This window comes from Andrena cerasifolii, chromosome 2 (assembly GCF_050908995.1).
Source record: "Andrena cerasifolii isolate SP2316 chromosome 2, iyAndCera1_principal, whole genome shotgun sequence".
Classification (NCBI taxonomy): domain Eukaryota; kingdom Metazoa; phylum Arthropoda; class Insecta; order Hymenoptera; family Andrenidae; genus Andrena; species Andrena cerasifolii.
Genome location: NC_135119.1, coordinates 21,693,367 through 21,699,956, shown reverse-complemented (window position 1 = coordinate 21,699,956; position 6,590 = coordinate 21,693,367).

The following is a 6,590-nucleotide window of genomic DNA, read 5'->3' as shown; positions in this document are numbered from 1 at the left end:
CAGTTATCAGCGTTTTTTAAAGATTTTATTTTTTCACGCTGTATATAGTTACAGTAGAATAAATGTTAAGGGACTATTTTAAAGTTTGCTTATTAGATGATCTCTTGACATAGTATTTTTGTTTATACATAAATAATTGAAGGCTATATAGATTATTGAAGTCAAAATGATCGGTCGGGCCTGGTTGACTAATAACGTTAATAATGATTAAATTGTTATTTTGTTATTCAGAAAGCGATTTTTATTTTTTGTTTAAATTTCACTAGGTTATAAGTACATTATAATTTATGTTTAAGTTGAAAAAAATTTAAGTTGATTATTAAAATATGAAAGAAAGAAATTAATATTTTATAATGAAACAACTCTTGTGACATTGTGTTATTTTATTACTACTGAGATAAATTACTAATAACATTTTCTTAACTGATTGTATCTGTAGTCAACCTACCCCATACTGTAAGTCAACCAACCCCGATCAAAACATTAAAATACCTTAATTGATGTGACATTGAGTCAACTGTAATAATTTAATCAGATAGCCAAATTAATGCCCTATCAAATACACTAACCGGTTTAATGTTATTTCGTCCACATAATTTATTAAAAATCAAAAACTGAAAAACTGGCCTACCAGCCCCGGTCTCCCCTACGCCCGTTAATTGCAGCAGACTTCTTAATTGCATCGAAAAGTAAGCAGGGAAACATTGTCATGTGTCTGGATTTAATCCTCAAAGTACTAATATTGACGGCAGCATTTTTAGTTAAACAGAGAGTTACGTGGACGAGTAATATTGCATATTTCCTGTGTAGACCAGTGCAAAAAGGCCACAATATTTTCTCAATTTTGACTAACGAACAAACTCTGAACATTGCCAGCAGTCGAATATAAATTTAAAAACCTCGCTGTTTTTACAGAGCTTTAGAACAAGAAACATTTCCAGTGTGCAATCGAACGCGGCCGAACTGCTAGCACTCGAGTTCTCTCACTTGGAAAAACGTATAACGTTCCAGTTTGGCTCGAACGAATCGATATTGCCTGCCCTTCTAACTTCTAGCGAAAAATGTTCATTTAAAACTTCCCCTTTATTCCCACTTTAGAAACGCACCGCCAAAGTGTTCCCATCGTTGCCCGCTTCGTCGCGCCGCTAATCGTATTCTGTGCAGGATTTCCGATAATTTCGGGTCGGCGGTAACCACGAGAGGGGAAGGAAGTGAGGATGGTCGGGGGAGCTTTTTCGATGCTGACCGCCAGGTTTCAGTACGTGATAGCTGTCCGATCGTGATCGACATGGTGCACACTCGTGACGGGCAGGATTCAGGAGCTAAAGTCTCCCGCTTCTGCTACAACGAGCGCATGAACATTCATAGAGATTATCCCTTAAGGGGGCAATACTATTTTATGGGCTAAAAACATAGCAAAATTTAGGAATTTTTTTTTAAGAACCTAGTATTTCATTTTATCTGAAATTTGGACCATGTTTTTATGTATCCTTGAAGACGTTGCAGCTTTTTTTAAATTCATTTTTAATAATAAATATAGGAGTTATGCGTCACGCCGCGCAAAACTCGTCGTCCTCTGGTGTGCATGATATTTACCTTCCAGGTATTCTCAAACAGAAAAATGAAACAGCGTTTTACTTTGTACATATGTAGCTTGAATTTGATGAACCAGAATACCGCTAAGTTCTGTATTTCTTTTGCTACGCAAGAAAATTGGCGCAATATTTGATAGCCAAAATTAAAGGTTCAGACCTTTCAGTTTAAAAACTCTCCACACTGCTCAATAAATTTTTTTGTTTTTTGCTGGTTCATCAATTTCAAGCCACATATGTATAAAATAAAACGCCGTTTCATTTTTCTGTTTTAGATTACTTGGTAGATAAATATCATGCACACCAACGGACGACGAATTTTGCGCGGCGTGGTGGTCGATCATGCATAACTGGGTACTATATTTATGGTTAAAAATTAATAATAAAAAAACACCTACTGCTTCAAAGATGCATCAAAACATGGTCCAAATTTCAGACGAGTCGAAACGCTGGTTTCTTAAAAAAAAAATCCCAAATTTCTCTATGTTTTTAGCACAAAGAATAGGATTCCCCCTTTAACCGATAGTTCAACTACCAAACTGATGAATCTGCGTGAAAATATAAGTCGAAAAATGTCGTTCCCCATTTTCAAGTTTCAAGAAAAATGCTTTGGGATATGACACAGGCCTGAGCAATTTTAATATCATTTGAAGTGCACACTTGTCAGATGCTCGAAGTCATCGTCCTTGAAAAGAATGTTCGCGATCCGACTCGTCCTATGAGTGTCGAGTTAACGGAGCTCGTAAATCTCTGTTACCAATTTTACTTGCACCTAAATTACGAGGATACCCTATACGCGTTTACGGTGATAGGGCTGATTAAATTGACTGCATTTAATGTATTAACACCAAACAAGTAAAACAAGTAAAACAAGTAAACGGATAGATACTTGCTAACAGGTTGCCTAGCTTCCCTTGTTTGCCCAATCAGGGTGGATTTAGACTTGGCCTACGCGCAATTTGATGCGCAGGCTTCTAAAATGTTTTGTAACCGAGGACTGAAGTACAATTATTACCGCTTACTTTCTAATTTCTAAAAATATTGATCCCGGGCTGAATGCAACGCGAAACAAAGAGGCTTCCTTATAAAAAGATTTTATTCTACATTTTCAAATTGTTTGTTCGCGCGGATTGAGCGATTTTCCGGTTGTATTACCAGTTAGAGGACACCCTGTATATCCGTGGAGCACCACCGCGGGGAGCAGAGTTACGCATCCCGCATGCGAAATGCCGTTGACGGGTTGCCGCAGCGGAATGGCAACAAGTAGTAGAAACTTTTTGCCGCGAAATTTCAATGTCGTGTTCCTCTTCTCATCTCTGTTACGGCGCCCGTGACAATCGAGGCAAACGAAACTTGCTAAACTCGCTTCTCTCCCGTAGCGACCTAAGGTCGAATGGTAATCGATGAGCCTCGAATGTAGGCCAGTGTTCAGAATTAGGCACTTGTTTGGCGATGTTCGCCTGAAGCGTTTGTTCGTATCGCCAGGAATCTCCGAGGTGTGTGATATTTATTAACTCTTTAATAGAATTCACTGATTGAATGAAGAAGGAGAGGCCGGTACTCTCGTTGCGATATTGCGAAAACCAATTCTTCGGTGACGGTACTTTAATCTCTTTTGTGCCAGAAACATTTCTCCGCCTTTAATCCAAAGGATAGCACTCAGGCGTCTGATGCAATTGCTTCAACTTTAACGTGTCGTATAAATTTTTGGCGCTGTTTTCGCGAGGAGCTATAAATTTTTCAAACTGGAAGTACAAAGGCTACGGAGGGAATGCCGTAAAGTTCCAGGCGTTACTTCCGCGAGGAATGGCGGCGTCACTGAGAAATACAAAGTTCTAATGCTGTTTCGAGCTTTTTTATATCGTGGGGGTAGTTATGTATCTCCATCGAAGATCCTGTCACTAAATTCTCCGTGGTTTTACGTTTATGCATTGAACGCGCAAACTTCGTGAATTCTGTACAGGTACACTGTACCCGATTTTTCAACTCGTTTCTGAAACTCGCTTGAAAGAGTTACATACATACAAGCCTACATAGCTCTGTTCCTTTCATGGGTAGTTAATTATTTAAATAGTTATGTTATTAAATGAGATAGTTAAATTACCTTTGCCTCTGCCTTCTCTATCTGATGAAAATTCCAATGATTTAACTCTGCAGTACAAATTCCCGCCATGCAGGAATTCTAATGTCAATTACTCGGCAAACAGAATAACTTTTGACGTTTTCATCGAATGTATAGAAATATTCAGTTTTATGGGCACAGAGGGAATTTCAATGCACGTGCATGTGTCGCAAGCTTGACACATTCGGAAAAATAAGAATGTCTGATAAATACGCCTAAAAATTCGCGGCTGCATACTTGGCAATATGCTTGGCAATAATTTTATTAGATCCCAAGATGAAAGTGCCTTTGCCCGCAAAGAGAGCGCATTCGCTGGCCATACCCTGGTGTTCCCTAGGACCAGTTTTGAAGCCAAGGCTTTGAGTCTTAAATTTCAATTACGCAAAATGCACGCAAACGCGTGGGCGCGCCGTCTGTAAACGCAGACTGTCCGTATTATAGCGGCGAGATTGAATTTGCGCATGTTGCGCGTAACTCTCTGCTTGCTAATTGATCTCACCCATACGATCCTGAAGCGTTCACGATACTAATACCTTCGCATCGTTTGCTGTCACATTTCGGCATCAATACTCAAAGTACTTTCGGTTGGACAACTGTTTATAGTGAACTCTGCAGGTATAAAGTTCCCCGCGTATTAAATTCTCATGGATTTCATACTCCCAATTTAGGTACTTCAACGAAATGTTCGCAGCACGTTGCCGTAATCTGCGACCGATGCCTAGTAAGCGTCTAATGTAAAAGTACTTCATTTTAATTACCCCAGCAAATGGTCAATTTAGATTTCTCCTACTTCAGAATGGGACTATAAAAACGCACATTATTCTCGATTTCCAGGAATTCCCTTGTTGTTAATTTAACGAAGGCCCTTCAACGGTTCTTCAGAGTCGCGACTTCCCCCGAGAAGTCATTGCCATTTTTGGTAATATTCTACTATACAGGCTTCCTTGATCCAGATGGACACGACCAAGGAGCAAGCTCGTGACTTTCATCGAACGTTAATTAATAATCGATTGGACGAGGGTGCCTGCTCCTCGTTTGTCCTCCCAAATACCATGTTCGGCCTTCTCTCGACTAACAGCTTCCCTCGGGAGAAATAATCGAGACGCCGACACAATATCTCAATCGTCGTTTAATTGACGAGTAAACCCTTTGTTCGTTAAACGCGTTTGTTTGTTTACAACGTCGCATGACAGTTCCCACGATCGTGTAAATATTCCGAGGGCAAGCTACCTCCAACCATGAGACACAGCTACGCACCTGTATATGAAATGTCCACGAGATGGATCACCTTCGGGAAGAAGAATGCGTTCCTAATCACGCGGGTCTAATCGGAACGAAGGTCGAACGTATCTTCGCCGGTCGTGCCCAATTGCGTACATTTATTTTTAATACATACCCGATAGATCGGATACAGCGAATTTCTCGAGGATCTTTAACGGGATGATTCATCCGCGCCTCGCGTCAGCTGTGAAACGCCTAGAGTCCTTGTGAGTCGGGAAAGGCCAAGTTACGGATCGAATTGCGAATTCTTTTTTTATTTTGCGCGATGAAGAAGAAGCCTGGGGGGTTCCGGGTGCCGTTTTCCTACAACTGGATGCGTGTTCAATTAAAGCTGCGAGATTCGGATGCAGTGGCTCGTGTACACTGTATAGGATAAAAAATTGCTGGCGTTGCAAGCTGGTGGGGTTTGAAATTGAAGGAAGCAGAAGCTTCATCGTCATTTTACGATTGTGTGAAACGGATTCCTTTATGTTACAAAAATTGGGTCACTGTGTCAACGAAGCTAGAGCATGGGATTTAGCAGGACCCTTCTCATTTTTGCTATCTTTTCTCCTCGTTTTGAGCGGACTATGTCTATTTAGTCAGGCGGCCGAAAAGGGGCGAATATTTGTGATTTTTTTTGAAGAAGCGGAAACATATATTTTTACAAAACTTTTTGCACTTAAAAGAGCAATATTTAAAGAATATTTGGTAATTTTTTCGTAGAAAAATATTTACGCTTATAATAAAGTAACAACCGACATCCAAGAAGCATTTTTAAAAATTTGGTTTTGCGGTGCGCACTGCCATTCGGAACCAGATTATCTAAAATCAAAAAACCAAAAAGATTTCGTTAGTATATTAATGTATCTTCCCATTGACGGAGGGAATCCACAAAATATTAATTTAAAACAAAATGGCGGTTATTCAAAGTTGAAATCATAATTTTTTTATCAGGATTTTTGCACGAAAAAATCAAGATTTCAACTTTAAATAGCCGCCATTTTGTTTTAAATTAATATTTCGGACATTCCCTCCGTTAATCGGAGGATACATTAATATGATAACCAAATCTTTGTTTTTTAATTTTAAATAATCTGGTTCCGAATGACAGTGCTCACCGCAAAACCAAATTTTTAAAAAGGCTTCTTGGATGTCGGTTATTACTTTACTATAAACGTAAATATTTTTCTACAAAAAAATTACAAAATATTCTTTAAATGTTGCTCTTTCAAGTGCAAAAAGTTTTGTAAAAATATATGCTTCCACTTCTTCAAAAAAAAATCACAAACATTCGCCTCTGTTCGGCCGCCTGACTAGGTATAACCCCTTAAAACTGTCGAGTAAGCCACCTAAAAAAGTTCGCATATCTAACTATCTTAGGAGATATTAAACCAGAGCAGAGAAGAGGTTCCAGGGTATCATTTATCAACGACGATCTATGATTAATTACCCTACGAGCAACACGAAAGTGGCTTAATTAAATTTAACAACAACAAAGCCTCTGTTTCCAACAATTTTAGAGTTATTAAATGAGAACACCATATATTTTTTAACTTATTCAGCTTCCCAAGATGAAGCCAGTATCGTCAACATAGAAATCACCCAAACGATCC